At 56.8% G+C, this 22,197-nt stretch overlaps 1 protein-coding gene and 1 non-coding gene across 2 annotated transcripts in view; both read right to left on the reverse strand.

The window, feature by feature from the left end:
* Window positions 1-22,197, reverse strand: part of LOC135976036 (nascent polypeptide-associated complex subunit alpha, muscle-specific form-like) — a 1,165,876-nt gene that overhangs the window by 445,310 nt on the left and 698,369 nt on the right. The window lies entirely within an intron of this gene.
* On the reverse strand, window positions 16,923-17,004 carry TRNAS-CGA (transfer RNA serine (anticodon CGA)). Its single transcript has one exon. It is a non-coding gene; the product is annotated as a tRNA-Ser (tRNA).

Below are 22,197 nucleotides of genomic sequence, written 5' to 3' on the forward strand. Positions count from 1 at the left end.
GTTGAAACCGTTGCGCCCTGACTTGGCCCTAAACTCCCCTGCTCGGGGGAGGGCACCCAGGGAGCCAATCGCGTGGGAGGGAGCGGACACTGACTGTGCGGGGGGTGGGGTCAAACAGCTGGGGGCGTGGCCAGTCAGGGGCGGGGGGGGGGGGCAGAACTAGGGTTACCGTATTTTAACAATCAAAAAACAGGACTTCCCGCCCCCTGACTGCCCCTCTCAGAACTCCCAACCCCCCCACGCTCCTTGTCCCCTGACTGCCCCCTCTCCACAGCCCTGCCCCCTGACAGCCCCCCCGAACTCCCGACTCATCCAACCCTCCCCCTGCTCCCTAGGACTCCCCTTACCATGCCTATTTAAAGACGAAAAAGCTGGGGAAATATGGCTGGATGGTAACGCTAGGAGGCAGAAGTCCCACTTCCTGCCCTCAATGACGTCTAGTGGGGGAAGCCAGGACAACAGGGTGGGGCTGCAAGTGGTGGCCAGACTCTCACCGCCAGGTTCTAGTCTAGCTCAGGGTTCATCTCAACCTCCTCCTCGCGCCACTGGCCCCCAGTCCCCTTCCACCACCAGGTCAACCCAGGAACTAAGGCAGGAAGGGGGTGAGGAAGCAAGTCAAGCTGAGGAAGACAAGCAAAAGCGAGTCTTGTCTTCATGGGCCGTTCACAATGACGTCCTTTTTGGGTCCTGGATTGTGAAGGGCAGGGATTGGGGACAAAAGCACCTCTGCGCAGCAGAGTGATGGCAGAACCGAGGAAGGGGCATGTATAAAAGTGTCCACATGGAGTGGGGCAGGGATTCGGAGGACCAAGAGGAGGTGCTTGATGTTCAGTGCCTTGGAGCAGCTGGACTTGGACATGGTGGGCGTTCAGGAAATGCATATTAATGACTTTAGGGTAGGTCGATGAGCAGAGGGTGATTGGAGGAAGGGCCCGTCTTTCTGGTCCTCCAGGTCAGAGAAGAATAATGGGGTTGGAGTCTTGTTCTTCACATTCGCGGTGTGAGTACAGAAGGTGGTAGAGATCTGACTAGGCAGGGCATTACTGGTGGACTTTGTGCTCCGTGGCACTGGTTACCGCTATATTAGTGTGTATGGTCCCCAGTTAAGGTGTGAAAGGAAAGATCATTGGAAGGAACTGGCTCCCTTCCTCTGGACCGCACAGTGTTTGGTGTTTGGGGGGGATTTTAATTGTGTCAGCTGGCCTGAGGACCACTGGTCCCATTTTCCCAACTATGAGAGGAAACGTTTTTACATAAGCACTACCTGGCAAAGTTCTGTAACAAGGTCAGCTTAGAGGACTTGTTTTTCCATAGTGGAACCAGTGGAGGGCAGGCGGTAGCCTGTTTCTCTGACCCGAGCTCACACCTGCCGCAGATGGGATACACCTTTCTGCGTGGACAGGCCAGGTGTCGCATTGACCGGATTTACGTGAAGGAGAGCACGTCGACAGCCCAGTGCAGGGTGGTGCCAATGGACTCTTTGGATCACGCAGCTCTCACCGTGTGCTCAATGTGGGCAATTCCCTGACCCACAGCAGAGGATATTGGAAGCTGAACAGCCAGAGTTTGCAAAATAAAGGCGCGGGACGGCGAGGCCTGGCGGTGTTGGCAGAACGGGAAAACATCAGAGGGTTCTATGGCAACCAGAGGGATAGACTGGAGTCGGTGATGGAGGAGTTGGCAGCTTTGTAAACAACGCAACATTAAAGAAACCAGCGGTGCCAAGTCCTGCAGCATCGCCTGTGGGATTTCCACAAGAGCATCCAGACAGGGGAGCCAGTCAGCGTGTGACTGTACGACTGGATCAAGCGACAGCTGGCTGAGTTCCGGGAGATGAGGCTGCAGCTGGCTGATATGAACAGGACCATCGAGTGAAGGGAGGGGCGGCCTTCCCGGACATTTTTGTGGCCTGCAGGGAACAGAGACAAAGCAGGGAGATGTGGGGACTCAGGGGAGGACCCACGGATGCGGTAGATCAGGATTATAGTCTCTGGAGGAGGAGAGAGCATCCCACGAGAAGAAGCCGCTGGTGGGAAGGAATAAGAGCAGAGTGCAAACCAGCCAGCTGAGAGTCACAGGGGTCCAGAAAACATAATGCTAGCAGGTCCCATGGTGTAACGGTCAGCACTCAGGACTCTGAATCCTGCAATCTGAGGTCAGATCTCAGTGGGACTTCCTAGAGATATGTTGGTTTGCTGCAAAGCTTTGTACTCTGCAGGGGCAGGGACCGGGCTGGGCGCTCTACTGGGGAGCCTGACACGCTGTTCTGAGCAGCACAGTAAGGGAACCAGGGGGTTGGTGAAGGGGCAGGAGTTCTCTGGAGGGGGCAGTCAAGGGACGGGGGGGTGAGGGGTGTAGGCTCTGGGGTGGATTTGGGTGCAGGAGGGGTCTCTGGGCTGGGGCAGAGTGCTGGGGTCTGGGAGGGAGCTGGGGGTTGGGGTGCAGGCTCTGGCTGGGAAGTGCTTACCACAGACGGCTCCCGGTCAGCAGCTAGCTGCTGGCATGTCTGTGCGTGTAGCCCCTGGGAAGGGGGGCAGCAGGTCTCCGTGCGCTGCCCACACCTGTAAGCGCCGCCCCTACAGCTCCCATTGGCCGGTTCCAAGCCAATGGGAGCTGTGGGGACAGTGCTGAGGCGGGGCAGCCGGTGGAGCTGCCTAATCCCCCTTTCCTCAGGGGCCACAGAGACGTGCCAGCAGCCAGGCGCTTCTGGGAGTGGCCTGGGGCCACGGCAGGCAGGCAGCCTCTGAGCCCTGCTCCGCTGCCGGACTTTTAGCGGCCCAGAGATTGCGAGAAAGGAAAAGAAAAATATTTCGGATGTCCAGGGGCCCGATCCTGTCGGCGGCAGGGAGCTGCCCCTTGCTGCGGCCGAGGACGGGGAGCCCCAGGCAGCTTGCCTGATGGCCAGGGCCCTGTCTTGGCGGCCCCAATCCTTTCCCCCCACAACGGTTCCTGCGGCTGCCCCGCCTGGTCCGGACCCTGCCCGTCAGGCCGAGTCTGGTCTGCCCGGGGAAACGTTCCCAATTCCCACTCGGCCCCCAGCTCAACCCCATTGAAGGGAATGGGTTGACCTGATGGCCGGTTGTCTGGCGGATGTCCAGAAGGGGTCGCCCTGAGCCACCTCAGCCGACCGAGAGAACCAGGAGGTCGGACACGATTCCAGGTTTGTCCCGCTGACAGGGCAGGTGGCTTTTTGACTCTGTCCTTTCAGAAATGCACGTGGAGATTTGTGGGACAGGGTTTTCAGGACCTCTGAGAACCAGAGCTGAGCCTAGGGGAGCGATCTGAGTATTGTACCGACCTCTTCGCAGGGGGCAAAGCAAAGGACAAGAAGCAAAGGAGTTAAATTGCACCAAGGGCAGGGGGGTTAGGTTGGATATTAGGAAAAACTTCCAGTCAGGGCGGTTAAGCACTGGAATAAGTTGCCTTGGGAGGTTGTGGAATCTCCATCATTGGAGATTTTTCAGAGCAGGTTGGACAAACATCTGTCAGGGATGGTCCAGATAATACTTAGGCCTGCCATGGGTGCAGGGGACTGGACTAGATGAACTCGCGAGGTCCCTTCCAGTCCTACGATTCTCTGATTAGCAAAGTGGGGTGATGGGCTGTGGAAAACTGCCCCCATAGTCTAGGCAGAGGTAGGGTTACCATTCGTCCGGATTCCCCCGGACATGTCTGGCTTTTTCGAGTTAAAAATAGCATCCGGGGGGAATTTGTCAATGTCCGGACTTCCCCTCCTCCCCCCCCATGCAGAGCGTGCGCGCGGCTTACAGAGCAGCCGGGGCTCCGACAGCCAGAGCCAGAGCCCTTCCTGCACTTCCCCCCTCCTCTCTCCTGAAACTTGACACCACTCCCCTCCTCTCCCTCCCTCCCCCTCCCTCCCTGCATTCACAGATGGCCGGCCCTTCGCAGTCTGGAGCTCCGAGCCTGCTCCCCTCCCCCGCTGTCGAGCGCGCTGCTCTGCAGCACAGTAAGGGGGCCGGGGGCCAGAGAAGCGGCGGGGAGGTTCTGGGGGGGGGGGTAGTCAAGAGACAGGGAGCAGGGGGAGGGTTGGATGGGTCAGGAGTTCGGGGGGGGGCTGTCTGGGGGTTGGGGGTGTAAGGTTTTGGGCAGTCAGGGTACAGGTGGGGGGGTCTCAGGAGGGGGCAGTTAGGGGATAAGGAACAGGGAGGCTTAGGTAGGGGGTGGGGTTCTGGAGAGCAGTTAGGAGCAGGGGTCCCAGGAGGGGGCAGTCACGGGACAGGGAGCAGAGGGGTTTAGATGGGTCAGGAGTTCTGTGGGGGGGCTGTCAGGGGGTGGGGGTGTGGATAAGGGTTGGGGCAGTCAGGGGACAGGTAGGGGATAGGGTCCTAGGGGGCCAGTTAGGATGTGGGGAAGGTCTCAGGAGGGGGCAGTCAGGGGACAAGAGGCAGGGAGGCTTAGGGAGGGGGTGGAGTCCTGGGGGGCAGTCAGGGGACAAGGCGTGGGGGGGAGGGTTGGGGGTTCTGAGGGGGCAGGAAGTGGGAGGGAGTGGAAGGGGCAGGGGCGGGGCTAGGACAGGACGGGGGCGGGGCTAGGACAGGGGCGGGGCTAGGGCGGGGCTCCTCCCGTCCTCTTTTTTGATTGTTGAAATATGGTAACCCTAGGCAGAGGAAGCCAAGCCCCTCCCCGACCCTGCTGGACATGCTACAACTGGAGCACCATGTGAAAGGGAGCAGCTCAGCTCAGTCTAGGCAGACACCGAAAATGGACGATGCACGTTGCAGGCTCCAGCCCAGAAGACCCAGGACCCCTGCCCTGGCCGTCATCCATCCCATGGCCCAGCTCCCCAACGTACCACCAGGCTGCACAGCCCCAAGAGGAGGGGCAACTATATTAACTCTGAACGCTGGGCCACACAGCCCTGCAAGGAAGGGCAGCTGCACTGACTCTGGCCATTAGGCCACACAGCCCTGAGAGGGAGGGCAGCCATTTTAACTCTGGCCATTATGCCAAACCGCCCTGAGGCTAAGTGCCCAAAAGTCTAGGCCAGAAGCCGCTGATCTCTGGAGCACAATGTTTGGCGGCCAACAGCATCGCCCCCGGAGTCCCAACACAACACTGCGTGGAAGAGGCCGTCACCTGTTCTGACTGGTGCACGTTTCTCTTCTGAGACAGCCTGCGGGGGGAGTGAAACCCTCGCCCATTGGTAGAGGGCAGTGTGGGGACTGCTTAGAGGGATCACGGGATCCTCTTGCAGGCAGGTCACCGTCCTGCTCGGGTCCTGCAGGGGAACGAACGGGGCTGGGCTGCTGATGCCTCCGCCCCGGGGCTGCCGCGGGATTGCACCAGCTGGGCAGCCAGCCCAGACGCGACTGGCCAGGGACTGGGCGCAGCGTGCGCGCTGCTGTGTCCCCGCAGCAGGCCCAGGCTCGGGGGGTTCAGGCCCGGGTGCCAGAGCCCTGCAGCCGCTGAGTGCCATGGCCGCTTCCTCCCCCCACAGCAGTGGGAGCTGCAGCAGCGGCTGCTCCCGACTCCTGCTCACCCAGCAATATCATCAATTTATCCAGCTACATACTCAACCCAGCAGAAGAGTCTGTCCTATCTCGGGGACTCTCTTCTTGCCCCAGCACCCCCACGAACATGATACAGTTCTGCAGTGATCTGGAAGCCTACTTTTGCCGCCTCCGACTCAAAGAATACTTTCAAGATAACACTGAACAGCGCACTGATACACAGATACCCTCCCACCAACAACAGAGGAAGAAGAACTCCACATGGACTCCTCCTGAGGGTCGAAATGACAGTCTAGACCTATACATAGAATGCTTCCACCGACGTGCACAGGCAGAAATTGTGGAAAAACAACATCGCTTGCCTCATAACCTAAGTCGTGCAGAACGCAATGCCTTCCACAGCCTCAGAAACCACCCTGACATTATCATCAAAGAGGCTGATAAAGGAGGTGCTGTTGTCATCATGAACAGGTCTGACTACCAGAAGGAGGCTGCCAGACAACTCTCCAATACCAAATTCTACAGGCCACTTTCCTCAGATCCCACTGAGGAATACACAAAGAAACTGCACCATCTACTCAGGACACTCCCTACACTAACACAGGAACAAATCAACATACCCTTAGAGCCCCAACCGGGGTTATTCTATCTACTACCCAAGATCCACAAACCTGGAAATCCTGGACGCCCCATCATCTCGGTCATTGGCACTCTCACTGAAGGACTGTCTGGATATGTGGATTCCCTACTCAGACCCTACGCCACCAGCACTCCCAGCTATCTCTGTGACACCACAGATTTCCTGAGAAAACTACAATGCATTGGTGACCTCCCAGAAAACACCATCCTAGCCACCATGGATGTAGAGGCTCTCTACACAAACATCCCACACACAGATGGAATACAAGCTGTCAGGAACAGTATCCCTGATGATGACACAGCACAACTTATTGCTGAGCTCTGTGACTTTATCCTCACGCACAATTATTTCAAATTTGGTGACAATATATACCTCCAGACCAGTGGCACCGCTATGGGCACCCGCATGGCCCCATAATATGCCAACATTTTTATGGCTGACCTGGAACAACGCTTCCTCAGCTCTCGTCCACTCACGCCCCTTCTCTACCTATGCTACATTGATGACATCTTCATCATCTGGACCCATGGGAAGGAGACCCTGGAAGAATTCCACCATGATTTCAACAGCTTCCACCCCACCATCAACCTCAGCCTGGACCAATCTACACGGGAGGTCCACTTCCTAGACACCACAGTACAAATAAGCGATGGCCACATTAACACCACCCTATACCAAAAACCCACCGACCGCTATGCCTACCTTCATGCCTCCAGCTTCCACCCCGGACACACCACACGATCCATCGTCTACAGCCAAGCACTGAGGTACAATCGCATCTGCTCCAACCCCTCAGACAGAGACCAACACCTACAAGATCTTCACCAAGCATTCTCAAAACTACGATACCCGCACAAGGAAATAAAGAAACAAATCAACAGAGCCAGACGTGTACTCAGAAGCCTCCTGCTACAAGACAGGCCCAAAAGAGAAACCAACAGAACTCCACTGGCCATCACCTACAGTCCTCAGGTTAAACCTCTCCAACGCATCATCAGTGATCTACAACCCATCCTGGACAATGATCCCTCGCTTTCACAGACCTTGGGAGGCAGGCCAGTCCTCGCCCACAGACAACCTGCCAACCTTAAGCATATTCTCACCAGCAACCACGCACCGCACCATAACAACTCTAACTCAGGAACCAACCCATGCAACAAACCTCAGTGACAACTCTGCCCACATATCTACACCAGCAACACCTAACCAGATCAGCTACAACATCACCGGCTCATTCACCTGCACGTCCACCAATGTTATATATGCCATCATGTGCCAGCAATGCCCCTCTGCTATGTACATTGGCCAAACTGGACAGTCACTAAGCAAGAGGATAAATGGACACAAGTCAGATATCAGGAATGGCAATATACAAAAACCTGTAGGAGAACACTTCAACCTCCCTGGCCACACAATAGCAGATGTAAAGGTAGCCATCTTACAGCAAAAAAACTTCAGGACCAGACTCCAAAGAGAAACTGCTGAGCTCCAGTTCATTTGCAAATTTGACACCATCAGATCAGGATTAAACAAAGACTGTGAATGGCTATCCAACTACAGAAGCAGTTTCTCCTCCCTTGGTGTTCACACCTCAACTGCTAGCAGAGCACCTCACCCTCCCTGATTGAACTAACCTTGTTATCTCCATACTGATTTATACCTGCCTCTGGAGATTTCCATTACTTGCATCTGAAGAAGTGAGGTTCTTACCCACGAAAGCTTATGCTCCCAATACTTCTGTTAGTCTTAAAGGTGCCACAGGACTAGGGTTACCATCCGTCCGGGTTTCCCCGGACATGTCAGGGTTTTTCAGCTTTAAATGGCCATCCGGGGGGGAGATTTCTAATCAAGTAGAAATGTCCGGGATTTCCCCCTTCCCCTCATGCAGAGTGCGGCGCGGCTGATTGGACGCCTGGCCTGATTGAAAGCCGCTCCTCTAGCAGCCAGAGTCCCTCCCCCTTCCCTCCTCCCCCACAGAGCAGCACGGCAGTCTTTGAGTCCACGTGGAGCCCGCAGTTCTCCCTCTGCCGGGAGAGTGGGGGGGAGCAGGGCAGGCGGCGGGGGGGTTGTAGAGACTGCAGGGGCAGGGCAGGCAGGGGGCGCAGAGGCTGCAGGGCGAGTGGGGAGCAGGGGGCACAGAGGCTGCAGGGGCAGGGAGGCGCAGAGGCTGCAGGGGCAGGGCAGGCAGGGGGCCCAGAGGCTGCAGGGCAAGTGGGGAGCAGGGGGCACAGAAGCTGCAGGGTGAGGAGGAGCAGGGCAGGCAGGGGCATAGAGACTCCAGGGGCTGCGGGGCGAGTGGGGAGCAGGGAAGCACTTAGCAACCCCCAACCAAGATCAGAGCAGGAGGGAGGAGGGGGAATGCGGGGTGCTCAGAGGAGGGGGCAGAGTTGCGGCAAGGACTTTGGGGAAGGGGTTGGAATGGGGGCGGAGAAGGGGTGGGGTTGGGGTGGGGCCGGGGAAGGGGCGGAGTTGGGGCAGGGCCGGGGGCGGGACCGGGGCCCCGTGGAGTGTCCTCTTTTTTTAAATGTTTGAATATGGTAACCCTACACAGGACCCTCTGTTGCTTTTTACAGATTCAGACTAACACGGCTACCCCTCTGATACTTGACACTCACACTGCTGTTTAAGTATAAACGTTCCTTTAATTACTAAGGGAGAATGCAAAGGGAGGAAGGGAAGGGAAGGGAGGGGAATAACAATAGAGCCTAAATCCAACAAACACACAGGCAAGCATACAAGGTGGTGACTGGAGACCTTCTACCTTAACTCCTTCACAGGCGACACTGCAGGACGATTGACTCTTATCTGAGCTGGATCAGACGCCTCCTCCGACAGGGACTGCTGCCCACGAGTTCAGGTGAGTGTCCCTGACACTAGTTTCCCACCCTAACCCCTTTGCGCTGTCCTGGCTGCAAGTAAGAGCCTACCTCTGAGTGTCTGCAAGTGTGCTCCCCAAAAACAACAGACCCCGACAATAAGGCACTTACTGGTATCAACAGCTGTCACAGGCTGACAGCTAATCCCTGCTGTTAGGGAGAGAGAGAGATCCTGATCGCTACTGTGCTTAAAATCACAGCTCAGCAGGCAGGCACCTTCTCCATCTCCTGAGAAAGAGTAAAAACCCCCCTCCGCCACCAGACTGGCTTCCCTAAATACCCTTCTGGTTGCTAGGCAACTCCCCCTGGTAGGTTCCCGCTCTTTTTGTGCTTCCCGCCCTATGCCTTTTGCAGGGAACTGAACCTTTGCAAAACCTATGCATAACCCTTCTTAATTGCATGCATGCACCCAACATGGATGTGTTCCAAGGGTGCACAATTTAACTAAGACGACTCATTTTTTTACAACTATTGACTCTGACCATCGGGCCACACAGCCCTGAGGCTAAGTGCCCAAAGGTCTAGGCCAGAAGCCGCCAATCTCTGGAGCTCAATGTTTGGCTGGATCCAGGGCTGGGATGAGGAGCTTGTTGGGCGTGGCACTCTGTAATTCATGAGTGACTAGTCCGAGTGCTCCTGTACTGAGCAGGGAGTGATTGCACGTTCTAAAGTCTGTGTGACCAGGCCAGGAGTGGATGTCCTGACAGCAGAGCAGTGTCAAAGACGCGCCAGGCTAGAGAACTAAGGGGACATGGCAGTTCAACAGCCCAGACCGGGATTGTACCCTGGGGATGTCCTGGTGGCGCAGCCATTAGCAGGGTGTTCGCACAGCTTGTTCTTCTAAGTTTGCACTATAAGCGCTGGCGGAGTGATTTGAAATGACGCTCAAGTGTGGTGGCTGATAACAGTCTGAGAGTTTACAGTTTTATTCTTTCTGTTTGCTTTTTTTGGGAGAGGGAAATAGAAACAGAAAAATGAAAAATGAGCGATGTTTTGCAGAAATCATGGCCTGAGAGCGGGATTGTGGGCAGGCCGGGCTGGCTGGGCCCAGGGGGATCCGGGGCAGGCCGGGCTGGTGGGGGCCCAGGGGATCCGGGGCAGGCCGGGCTGGCTGGGCCCTCAGGGATATGGGGCAGGCCGGGCTGGCTGGGCCCTGAGATATCCGGGGCAGGTCGGGCTGGCCCGGCTCAGGGGTATCCCATTCACCCTGCAGTGTCCATCGGTGCTCACGGGCTCGGTTCTTTGACACCCCCACAGTCCTGGGACAGGCCCAGATCTGGCCCTAACAGAGCTGCTCACGACCCTGTCAGCCTGGACCGGCCCCACCCCATCCCAGGCAGGGACCGAGGGCCCATCCCACGCAGCCCAGCCCTGCTGGCTCACCGGGTGTTGGGCTTTGGCTGGTGGTTGGGCATTTGCTGGATCTCTCCCTGTGGACTGGGGCAGGCTGCTGTCCCCGGGACGGATGGGGGGACCCGGCACACCCAGGGGCAGTTTTACAAGCCCCAGGGCCCGTGGGCTGAGGCTGGAGAAACTGGTGGAGGGACAGGACTGGGGGTGTCTGACTGTAGGTGGGAAAATTTTCCACCCAGGTGCATTAGAGCTGAGGGAGGCGATGGGAAATGTCCTGGCAGAATGCACCCAGATGCAGAGCTGTATGTCCTGGCAAGATGAGGGCACCCACCAGGGGCTCCTCGCATCTCCCTGTTCTCCCCCAAGCTCCGTGGGTGCCCCAGCCCCCTCTACTTTGGGTCCCCTGCATCACCCCCAATCTCTTCCCTGCCAGGGTCTCCATGTGCCTCCCACTGCCCTCTCCCCAGACCAGGGTCCCCCAATTCGCCCCCATGCCAGGGGCTGTGTGCACCTCTGTTCCCGCTTTGCCCCATGCCAGGGGGTGACACCTCTGGGGAGTGCCCAGGGCCGTGAGCTACCTGCCCTTAGCAGGAGGGTCTGAGCCAGCCGGGGGCAGCTCCCTGGCTCTGCCAGGCACGGGCGACACAAACCCTCAGATGCCGCTGTCCCTCTGTGGGTGGGCAGAAGCCAGGCCTGGTTGGCAGGGGATAGATCACTCAATAATTGCCCTGGTCTGTCCATTCCCCCAGGCCATCTGGCACCGGCTGCTGTCAGAGACAGGCCACTGGCCCGTGGGTCTGACCCGGTCTAGTCGTTCTTCTGGAGCAACAGGCACACGCCAACCCCCGAGTGTCCCCCTGCGGTGCCCGGCCCCGGCTCCACAGCACACGCTGCATTCACAGACCTGCTGCTGGCAGAAGGACGGGGCCCCCAGCTCCCCCGGTCCCTCTCCGTTCACGCCCCCCAGACGCACCGCACCAGGTGGGTTACACTGAAATCCAGGGGAAGTTTATTTAACGGCGATTTGGGACGTCCCAAGGAAAAGTGCTGGAAGCCAAGGGCTCCCTGGGAATTAACCCCAGAGCCCGCCTGGGAGAGCCGAGAGCCAGCGACGAGGACACGTTCCTGGCTAAGGAAGTTTCCCACCCACAGCCTTTGCAGCAATGTCCAGCCAGGCTGGCTGGGAGCCTCCTTCCAAAGAGAGGCCAAGCTGAGGTTTGTCTCCTCGGGGAAGGACCAGGGTGTGTCTCAGTCCCCTCGTGACACCCCCTGACCCCATTGTCCGTCCCCTAAACAGGACACCCCACCCACCCCCTGCGGGTTTTGTTTCTTCCTGGAGCTTTTCCGTGCGACTCGACACCCCTGGCTCAGCGTCAGGCTCAGCAAGGCAAATAGGCCCCATTGAGAGCCCGAAAATGCCCCCAGCCCCCAAACACAGCGACTCGTTCTGCATTGGCAGGAAAGTGTTTTATTGCAGGAAGCAGCAAGAAAACAAACCTCAGTGACAGGTTCCAGGCACCTCCCCCCGCGACAATCTCCCCACAACCTGCCCCCGATACCCCATGGATGTGGGGGAAGGGGGCGGCTGTACTGTATGGTGGGCACCAGGCTCAGGCTGAGGGTCTCAGTGCCAGCTGGGGGGCTGGACACCTGGATTTTCACTCATGTGGATGGGAACTGGGGGCCCAGGGTGGGAAATCCCCCCCAGGCCCCAAGCTGACGGCCTGTGGGATAAGGGGAGATGCTGAATGTCCCTGTGGAGATTCTTGGCGAGCGCTGCCCAGGGCGGGGATGGGGCAGGAGAAGAGCCCCCAGCAACAGGGGGCTGCCCAGGAGCCAAAGTGGGGGTAGGGAACCCCCTGCTCCCAGATCATGGCCAGCCCCTGGGCTCTACAGGGCTGTGTCGAAGCTCACAGGCCTTCCCTGGCCTCAGGTCACGCGGATCCGGCTGCTCTGGGCTCTGCCTCGGTGCTTGGGGCTGGAATGGGGGCGGGGTGTGGGTGTGTGTGTGTCAGAAAGGGCCAGTCAGGTTCTAGCACCGCAGCAGGAGGTTGCCGTAGCCGTAGCCATGGCCATTGGTGGCGCTGATCTTGGGGAAATCAACATGTTCTCTCAGGAACCGCTCGTAGGTGTCACGTGGTCTGAAATGGGCCAGGCCGGCGACCAGCAGGACAGGGGTCAGGAAGAGCCAGGGGCAGGGTCCCCTCGGGGCCAGGACTGTGTCTGTCACTGGATCAACCTGCAGTGGGGAGGGGGGGAGATGGGTGGAGACAGCACGGGGTGCAGAGCTGCCTCCTCCATGGATCCTCCTGAGCCCAAACGCCTCCCCCTGCCAGCCCATTCTACCCCTAAAGCCTCATTACCCCGACCGAGATCAGGGCCCCATTGTGCTGGGCGGTGCCTAGACCCCAACCGAGATCAGGGCCCCATTGTGCCGGGCGGTGCCTAGACCCCGACCGAGATCAGGGCCCCGTTGTGCCAGGGAAACTGAGCAGAGAAAAGTTAAAGTTGGGGTCTCCATCTCCCTCGGGGGTGCCCAACTCCCATGGACACACCCCAGGGTTTGGCCTGCACCAGGGAGGGCCCTCGGAAATCCGCATCCTAAGAAACAGGGAATGAACCCCAGGGCTCGTAGACCCCGTGGAAAACCACGGCTAGCAGAGCAGCTGGCCACGAACTGAACTGTCAGCGTTACGGCTTTGTCTGTAATGTGTCCATTGTCCTGACTCCCAGCCCCCCCCCGCCATGCTGCTCAAACCACTAGCCCCCATTCCTCTGCCAGAACCTGGGACAGAACCCAGGAGTCCGAGCTCCAGCTGTCCTCCAATCTGCCTTTCACTCTCTTACCCAGATCATCATCTCAGCTGCCTCGGGGTCAGTCTGGAGTCACCCCTTGAGTGCAGGGGGGCCCAGGCCCTATTCTGCTCCCAGCCCCAGGTTCAATCCACAGTGACCCTCCCTCTGCATTTCCCCCCTGGCTGGGGTCTGTTCTCAGCTCACCCAACTCCTGGGGCTCCCCTCAGAGATGGATCCAGCTGCTGGCAGAACTGAGAATCCCTGAGTCTCCTTCCCCTTCGGGTGTCATTATGTGGAGCCTGGCCAGGCAGTTTGGGTGTGGGGGGGTGAGGGGTGGAGGATTTGGGGTGGGGCAGCTCCTCTCACTGAAGACCCCAGAGATGCTGGATGGAGCAGGGAGTGGACACAGGGCAGGGTCCTGAGATACTGAGAACTCCACAGCCCCAGTGCCTGGTCCACCTGCCCCTGTGATTCTCAACCTGGTGTTTCCCCATGGTTGGGAATGGAACCCAGGATTCCTGACTCCCCACTCTCTCTAACCGCACAGCCCTGGTGCCGCAGTAAATCTACCCCCTTACTGGTGCCCTGGATACCCCGTAACCACAACTCCCTGTCCCAGTCAGTCCCTGCCCAGATTCCCTGGGCACCGCAAGGGGAAGCCACCCAGCCAGGGGAGGGGCAGGCCTGGCTGCTGGAGACACGTCCAGGCCCAACAGAGAGCCAGTGCCTGCCCCCCACCTGGCCCAGCGCCACCTGATCCCCAGGGCCTGGGGGAAGGGCGAGGGGGAGATTGGGAGCAGTGTGTAACTGAGCAGTGTCTGACCAATGTTTATAAGTGTGTGTGGGGTTGTGTATTTGGAACCTGCTCCTCCCCACACCCCAACCCTCTGTGACAGGCAGGGGAGGGGGAACCACCCCCCTCAAAGCTTGCACCCGTCCTACACCCACCCCCTGCCCTGAGCCCCCTCCCTCACCCTAAAGCCATTTCTGGCCCCCCTCCAGAGCCCCTCCCCAACCCCAATCCCCTGCCCCAGTGACAGCAAGGGGGGTGGGAGGAGAGAATGAGGTACCGGTGTTGTCCCACAAACTTATACAGGATCGTTTTAGGGGTCAAGGCAAAGATGCCACATTTATTAATCTGTAACTATTAACAAATACCTCAATGCTTATACACATACAGTCACACACACACACACACACACACACCAAAATGTTCTGCAGCTGCTGGATAGTTACCAGTCCTGAGTGTAGTTTGAGTTTGCAGCTTGGGATCGTAGCTCGTGACAGCTAACTGGCCAGGAGAGCTGAGCACGAGGGGGAGCCGGGTCTCTGTCGGGCGCGCACCGATGCTCCTTGATGTTGATAGCAGAACGTTACCCAAAGTGGTGCGCACCCGACAGAGACCCGGCTCCCCCTCGTGCTCAGCTCTCCTGGCCAGTTAGCTGTCACGAGCTACGATCCCAAGCTGCGAACTCAAACTACACTCAGGACTGGTAACTATCCAGCAGCTGCAGAACATTTTGGTGTGTGTGTGTGTGTGTGTGTGACTGTATGTGTATAAGCATTGAGGTATTTGTTAATAGTTACAGATTAATAAATGTGGCATCTTTGCCTTGACCCCTAAAACGATCCTGTATAAGTTTGTGGGACAACACCGGGGGAGGAGGATGGAGTGAGTGGGGGCCAGGAATGGGCCTCGCAGAGCCCCCAGCACTGTGGGGCTGCAGCCGGTGGGGGAAGGGAAACAGGAGCCGCGGTGGCTGCTGGGAGATGTGTGTGCCCGGCCTGCCGCTCCCATCAGCCACCTCAGCGCCAGCGGCACTGTGCACCGGGCTGGTCCCGAGACCGCTTCTCCCAGTGGCCAGGACACTGTCTGTTCGGGCAGGGGGAGGCTTCCCGTGTGCAGGGCCTGGTGCAGAAGTTGGGGGACAGGAAGTGAGTGCCGCGCTCAGGACGCCATGAGAAGGTCAGAGCCCCTGGGGGAACAGAACAGGTGGGAGGCGCGTGTCCCTCTCTCGTCCTCGGGCACGTGTCACCCTCACGCTGCCGCGCACGAGGAGCAGCCTGGCCCCGCCCCCGAGTCTGCGCCTGTTTGCCCCCCTCAGCCCCTCCCCTGCTCCATAAGGCCCCAACATCCCCTTCTGCCCCCCTCCCAGCCCCCATGTTCACCCCTTAGCTACAGTCTTTAAACTTCAATGGCTCAGGATGGGTGAGATTCTGATCTTAAAGTCTGTGATACAGGCCCCCTGACATCCCCAGCCCCCCTTTCCCCCAACCCTCCCCTGCATCCCTCCCTCTCCCCCAGCTCCCCCCTGTGTCCGTGTGTGCTGCCTCCCCCAACCTCCTCTTCCTTCCCCCATGCTCCCCTCCTTCCCACCCCATCCCCCTCCACACCCCCAACTTCCTCCTCCCCAGCACCCCACCCCCTCCCCAGCACCCCATCCTCAGCGCCCCTCCCCTGACCTCCTCTTCCCCATCCTCAGCACCTCACCTGGAGCCTGCACCCAGCACCCAAACACCATCCCAGAACCTGCACCCCAGACTCCATCCCAGAGCCCAACCTCCCAACTGTTCTACACGCCAATCCCCTGCCCCAACCCAGGGCTTGTAGCTCAGACCTTCTCCCGCAACCCAAACTCCCTCACAGAGCTGTAGGTAGGTGGGGGGTGGAGCTGGCGGGGGGCAGGCTCTGGGTGTTCTGGGCACCACCAAAATTTCTACCAACCTGCCACCCCTGCATAGGGGATTGGGGTGCAGCAGACAGGCTGGCTGTCTAGGTGCTTAGATTTAGTTGCACTGAGGCACAGGAGGGAGGAGGAGGAATCCTGCTGATAGGCAGTGGCTGTGCAGAAAAAGAGGAGGGGTTGCTGGGAGTTTTTTTGCCTCTCATTTGCCTACCTGCTTGCTCTTGTGGGGAAAGGAGAAGATGCTCTCTACAAGCCTGGCTAGCTCTGTTCCTAGAGCATCAGGCTTTTACTCTGAGGGTTCTGGGTTTGAGCCCTGTCCGGGCACTCAGCTTTTACATTCCCTTGTGTGCCAGGAGCCAAATGATTCCTGGTGGTGCCAAGAGCCATGTGTGGGACAGGGAGGCTGAGACTTGTGGCACCTGCTCTGCGGCTGGGATCCTGGTAGCTCAGACTCAGGGGTGGAACAGGCCCCTGATTTAAGGGGCGGCTGCAGGATTTCCAACACTTGGATGTCTCAGATAATCTCTCTCTCCCAAAGCCTGAGGCTTGCTGCCCCAGAGAAGGCTTCTATACTCATAGACTCAGACTTTGGGAGTTCACAGCCAGTGCTTGACCCCTGCTCCACCTCAGGCCGTCTCCCAGTCCACCGAGGCCCATCTCTTCCCTTCCCGCATCAGCTCCTCCTGCACACCACTGAAGAGCTGATCACTGGCAGGTGGGAGGCACTGAAGAGGAAGAGGAGGAGCTTGTCAGCAAGGCCTGTAGCGGGGGCAGGAGCTGGCTGCCAGTGGGCGCTGAGCACATTTTTTTTTTCTGTTGGTGCTGCAGCCCCATGGCACCCGTGGAGTCGCTGACTCGGCTCCTTTCACACTCTAGAGAGAGGAGCAGCAGCCAGGGCTATGGCTGATCTATGGGGCGCTAGGTGAGTGGCAGAGGCTTCAGGCGCTGAGAGTTTGCCTGACACCATGTGAGGTGGTGTCCCAGGCATCTCTATGAAAGGAGCAGAACAGGATTTACTTGGGCTGGGAAGAGAATTGTGTGTCTCAGGGGGTTGTACAGAGGAATTGCCCAGGTTAGAGACTGGCTAAACCACAGGCCTCGTTGCGAGTAGGATTCAAACCTGCGCAGGGGAACCCTATTGGATTTCAACTCCAACGCTTTAACCACTCGGCCATCACAGCTGTGAGCATAATAATGACCTGATGCCAGATAAACTGGTAAATAATCACAATGCCCAGGCTTGACATCATCTGAAATCCAGAATTCACACAGCAAACCTGGCTCCCAAAGCACCGGGGGGATTTGGGGTTTGTTCTCTTGGCTTAGCCATGTGCAGTTGCACTGAGAGTGCTTTGAAAAGTCTCCCCTCCCACAGAGCGGGAATGGGAAATGATTCTGAACTGGAAGCTTGATGTGAATGAGGATGTCTGGACCACAGGGCCCGGGACTGACGTTTGCTAGAGAAACCAGTGACACACGGAACCAGGCTAAGGAAAATGTTTCCTGGAGTCAATAACTGGAATAGCCGCAGTATTGTGCAGCAAAATGTCTCCCAAGAGGAGTTAGCGCATTGGTGGTTTGGTAGCAGAAGTCACAGACACAGCGGGGGAGGTCTAGCTTTGGTTTCTGGCCAGCAGAGGGATGAGTTTTATTGTCTCCAAATATCAGTAGAAAAATTGAGACCCAAACTGTGTGTGGTGGGGGTTTCTCTGGTTTTCGTTTGGTTTGTTTTTCTTATTTGAAATGTCCTTGATAATTTGTCTCGGAAAACTGTTTGGACAAGGCCAAGGAAGAGTTAGAACAATTACAAATCTCCATGGGAGTGAGGGAAGGTCTCTCGGCGCGGGGGAGGGGTGGAGATTTTCATGGAGGGGAGTTGAGGAGATAAATGAGGCTTTTGCTCCAGCAGAGGGAGAGGTTTGGCAGGTTCATTTTTACCAAGTGAATCCCCCCCCCCCCCCGCTCTCCCCACATTGCTCCCCTGCTGTTGCTGCTGCCCCAGCTCAAACCCCACTGTCACCCCCAGCACGTGACCTACAGCTTCCTGCTGACAAAGCCCTTATCTGTCAGAGACAAACTCCCCTAGTCTGCCCCTTCTCCCTGCTGAGCCCTCCCCCCACAGAGGCCAGGACAACCCCGACCTAGCCATGCTGGGGGCTCGGACTTAATCCTCAATTCACCTCCGCCCAAGCGGCAAGGGAGAAACGGACGCCTCCCGCCCACTTCCCTGTAGGCTGTGCAAAGCTCTTGGCCTGTTTCATGCCTCGTCAGGAAAGCGCGGCCACGCTGCCCAAGCCTGAGTCACGACCGCTGCCGCCTCAGCCACCTCTTGCCTCAGCTCTTGGTGCTCTGCTGGTCACCACCTGGCTTGAAGGCCCAGAGGGAAAAGAAACAAGCACGTGCATAGCAAAGAATGGTTTCAATCCATTGACCTCTGGGATATGGGCCCAGCACGCTTCTGCTGTGCTACTCCGCTGGCTCTTCACCCAGAGCTCCCAGCCGCCCCTATCTGGATTAGCGCCTTACGCGCGCTAGGGCTGGCAGGCAGATGCACAGGCTGCTAGGCAGCAGCCCTGGTAACAGGATTTTACAGTTTACCCTGGATAAGCTTTCTACAGGGTAAAAGGGATTGATTTGGGGTTTGGACCCCACTGGGAGCTGGGTATCCGAGTGCCGGAGACGGGAGCACTTCTTAAGCTGATTTGAGTTAAGCCTGCAGCTTGTGAGGGACGAGGTTCAGACTTGGATCTGTGTTTGCAGGAGGCAAGCGGGTCTGGCTCAAACAGGCAAGGTACCGAAGTCCCAAGCTGGCAGGGGAAACAGGCTCAGAGGTAGTCTAAGCACATCAGGTGGCAGCCCCAAAGGGGTTTCTGTGACCCGACCTGTCACAGTGGCATAGTCAAGCAGGATCTGTGCACAGCTGATTGCTTTGAGAGACTGGTAGTGAGTTTTGGGTGTGGTGGCCGGAGAACAGACAAAGTGGTTACTGGTTTATGATTTTCTGTTTGCTTCTTTCAGGTAAGGGAAATAGGGACAGAAAAATAAGCAAAATAATGAAGAGTTAAGAGCAGAAGAAGCTAGAATTGCACAGGTTGCAAATTACCCAGAAAGGCTGAACACTGGGAATGCTGGGAAAGTCTCTGTTAAGCCCCTGAACTGAGTGCTTCCCAGTGTCAGTGAACTGCAGAGGGGTGTGTCCCAGCACAAGAAAGCAGAAAAATGACTACTAGTGAGGCAGCTACTAAACTAGAGCTGGCCAGACTGGAAGCAGAAGAGAAGGCAAAGGACCAGGAGTTTCAATTGAAGTTCAGAGAAGCAGAGGCAACTGTGCACAGAAGGGCTATGGAAGCAGAGGGAGCCTGGGAAGAAAGTGCCCACAAAAGGACTATGGAAGCAGAGGCAGCCAGGGAGGAAGCTGCTCACAAAAGAGCCCTGGAGTTAAGAGAGAGAAATAGAGGCCCAAATTGAGGTCCAGAAGCATGGACTGGTTGTTGTGGAGTGGAAGAGACAAAACCCTCCAGCAGCTGGCTCCACTTCCCCAAAAATCCACAAATGGGAGTGACTATGTCCCCAGTACAATGAATCCAGTGATATTGCTGAATATTTCATCTCCTTTGAGAGACTCTGCACCCTCCGTGCAATCCCTGGCGATCAAAAAATGGCCACATTGGTAGCAAAATTGACTGGAAGAGCACTGGACATATTGAATGAGATGCCTATTGATGATGCTACAAACTATGGTAAATTTAAGGAAGTAGTTTTAAAACAGCTTCAGATTACACCTGAAACCTACAGGGTTAAATTCAGGAGTCTTAAGAGGGGATCTGGATTGAGTAATGTGGTTTATGTAAATGAAATGAGATTTGTTAGATAAGTGGGTGAGGGGAAAAGGCATTACAAGCTTTGAAGGAATATGTGATTTGGGCCGAGGGCAGGCATGGTTGCAGTGCACCCTTTCCTTGCCAACACCTCAAACGCATGCCTGAACTGAAAACCTTCTCCAAAGAGGCAGAAGAATCTGCATCAGAGCACTTACCAGGGTGCACAAAGGAATTGGGAAATGCAATAGACACTAAACAAGCTAATTGTGGGAACAAAACCTGTCCGCCGTAGATTGGCTGTTAATCTAGTGTCTTTTGCTACTTCATCTATGGGTTAAGACCAAGGAGTTAATACTTGTGGTAAACGCTTTAAAGATGCGGGACATACCTGATTTGTGGAAAAAACTTTTGTACATGCTAGGGATGGTGACAAGACAGTCCCACAAGCATGTTTCTTTTCAACTCATAGCTGTAAACAGGCTGGAAGCTTGGCACAGCAGCAAAAGCATAACAGGCCCAGGCTGCTGTGTGGGAGGGGAAACTGAGGTACACTGCCTCATGCCATTGGTGGCTAAACGCCAAGACACCTACACGTTAACATATATTGCTGTCTGCACTCTGTTAGCAATACTACACCCCAACCTGTTTTTAGGCACCCGGGGACCAGGAACCCCATACCTTGCTAGAACACCCATGTAGGACATCATACGGTTTAAAGGTGCTGAAAGGGGGTCTGACCAGAGACAAACAGGGATTTTACGTTTACCGCCGCTGCCATGGACAGTGAACAGGCTGGTTGTTTGGTTTTGTGGGGGGTGTTTTATTGTAATGTTAATCTGTCTTTTATCTCACAAGCTGGTTCTCACCTGTTAGTGATTTCAGAACATGTGGGCTTTGGGTTGGTGTCACTACAGGATAGAAATTTCCCATTCCTTTCCCCCTGTGAAAATATCCCCCTTCAATGGTGGGGGTTCAGGGACCTCCATCAGGCAGCTGTGGGTACTCCAGGCCCCCCATCATCTCCCAGGGGATGGGCAGAGTTCTAGCACCCCACCCACCCACAAATCAGTCACCAGTCAGGAGGTGGCCGGCTCTGGGACACACCCACTGCACAGGCTGAGGGAGCCAGAGGGGCCAGCCAGAGAGAGGCCTCCACCCCTTAGCAATAGTTGCTTTCTACCCCCACTTCCTAGCTGGAGTCCCTCCAAGCAAAGCTTCCCCCACTTCATTTCCAGAGGAAGGGTGAGACTGGGAGCCAGGACTCCTGGGTCCTATCCCCAGCTCTGGGAGGGGAGGGGAGTTTAGTGGTTAGAGCAAGTGCAGGGCTAGGAACCAGGACTCCTGGGTTTGGGCCACTCACCTCTCCCTGTTCCATGCTTCAGTTTCTCCATGGAAGAGGAACAAGGATATAGCCTCCCATCACCCCCCGCCCCAAGCGTTTCAGATTTGGCTCTTCCAAGCAGGGAATGGCCCCAGCCCACATGCCACCCACTCCCCAGGAATAACTGGTGGGGCCCCGTTGTCATAGCAGCCTGCCGGGGTAGTATAGCATTGGTACCCCTGGGAGAGCAGCAGGTACCAGTGTTCCCAGAGTACAAGAGCTCCCCCTCGCCCCCTGTTTGGCACTGGGAGCTGTGCTCCAGGGGACTCAGTGCTGGACAAGGGGGACAGTGGGGAAACCAGCACTGAATGTGGGGGACACAAGTGAAGCCTCCAAATGGGGTGCTTGAAGCAAGGAGGGGGGGATCTCCCCTGTGGGGGGCTGAGGAGGTTGAAGTGGGGAATAGGCGCTGGAGCAAAAGAGAGTGGGAATGGGGGGTGGGGAGAGGAAGAAGGAAAGGGGTAGGATTTGGTAACGTGGGCATTGGATGACTCCAGCTATGGGCAGGCCCAGGAATCAGAGGGGGCCATCCAGGGAGGTGGTCTGGGAGCTGGGGAGACAGCAGGGCAGCCAGTGTCAGTTAAGGATACCTCTATCCCACCCCTCCCACATCACCTTCTCCATCTACTTCACCTCCCTCTTATTGTGAACCCCTAACAGCTGTCTATTCACACAGCCCTTATGCACCGAAAAACCCACTTAATACAAAGTTGCCAAACAGAAACTAGACTAAACTAACCAGCTCAGACACTGCATATGATGCCAGCCAAAAGACAACACTTTTCACACAGCAACACCTCGCTGCCCTCTCACTCTGCATCCCCTGGCAGCGAGGCAACTGGGCAGGTCGCTGACAGAGCTGAGCACCATCTTTCTGCCAGCCATCTTTAGAGAAGAACCGCATCCTAGAGTCCCCCCTCCCTCCGTCAGCACCTCCACGTCTGTGGCTCTGAGTGCCAATAGGCTGATTAGGGGGCAAATCTGGGGCTGGAAGCGGGGTAAGGTCAGCAGGGCTGGCTTTAGGAAGTGCGGGGCCCGATTCAAACAGTTTTGATGGGCCCCCGGCAGGGATGACTTAAAAAAAAAAAAAACACGTAAAAAAAACACGTGGGGCTTGTACTCACCGGGCGGCACTCCTAGTCTTCGGCGGTGGGTCCTTCACTTGCTTCACA

This window comes from Chrysemys picta, chromosome 16 (assembly GCF_011386835.1).
Source record: "Chrysemys picta bellii isolate R12L10 chromosome 16, ASM1138683v2, whole genome shotgun sequence".
Lineage (NCBI taxonomy): Eukaryota > Metazoa > Chordata > Testudines > Emydidae > Chrysemys > Chrysemys picta.